General features: G+C 59.4%; 1 protein-coding gene across 1 annotated transcript in view; it reads left to right on the forward strand.

The window, feature by feature from the left end:
• HOXB7 (homeobox B7) overlaps positions 1-707 on the forward strand; it is a 3,749-nt gene that overhangs the window by 587 nt on the left and 2,455 nt on the right. The gene's annotated exons all lie outside the window — the stretch shown is intronic.

Below are 707 nucleotides of genomic sequence, written 5' to 3' on the forward strand. Positions count from 1 at the left end.
TCAAAAGAGAGGGGGAGAGAGCGAACACCACCTCCCCCCCCCCACCCCGCCATAAAGCCATCCTTTTAGCTTTAAATATTTATTGGTGTTGCTGGGGCTGTGTATGTGCCGTGCAAAAGGCAGTTTGTCTTCGAGGGGACAGACACAACTGCAGAAATAACAGCCAGCCCCTTCTCCTCCTATATTTACAGGATGGAGATCCTGCTACCCCCGTGTAGATAGATATTCTGAAAGAAACTAGTGATGGGAGGTGCTTGCAAGCTCGGTTTGTTTGCTGGTAGATTGCAAACCCTTCCTTTCCCAGCCCCTCAGCGCCGTGTGTCCCAGACACTGCGATTCAACGGAGCGTGTTGCCATCAGGAGCAGCAACACATCGTTCCCGCACTCAAAACGGTGTCACTCCGGCTGGAATCCGGAGGGATGGATGGGTGGATGGATGGGTGGGTGGATGGATGGATATAGAGGGGGGAGCACGGTTATTTGTGTCACCTCCCCAGGAATGTCCCCGCGGAAAGGTGCGCTGCGCTCCGCACCCTGGGGAAGATCCTTTGGGGATCATGGGGTGTTCAACGGGGGCCTGCTGGGAGGCTGGGGTTCCCCGGGACTCTGGCACGGTGCAGGGCGGCGAGGCTCCGCGGAAAGCCGCGCAGTGCTCCGCGCAGGCGGAGCGGGGGGGACCCCCGGGCGGGGCACGCAGGCCCCCACAC

This window comes from Chaetura pelagica, unplaced genomic scaffold, assembly GCF_000747805.2.
Source record: "Chaetura pelagica isolate M959 unplaced genomic scaffold, ChaPel_1.0 scaffold462, whole genome shotgun sequence".
NCBI classification, from domain to species: Eukaryota; Metazoa; Chordata; class Aves; order Apodiformes; family Apodidae; genus Chaetura; species Chaetura pelagica.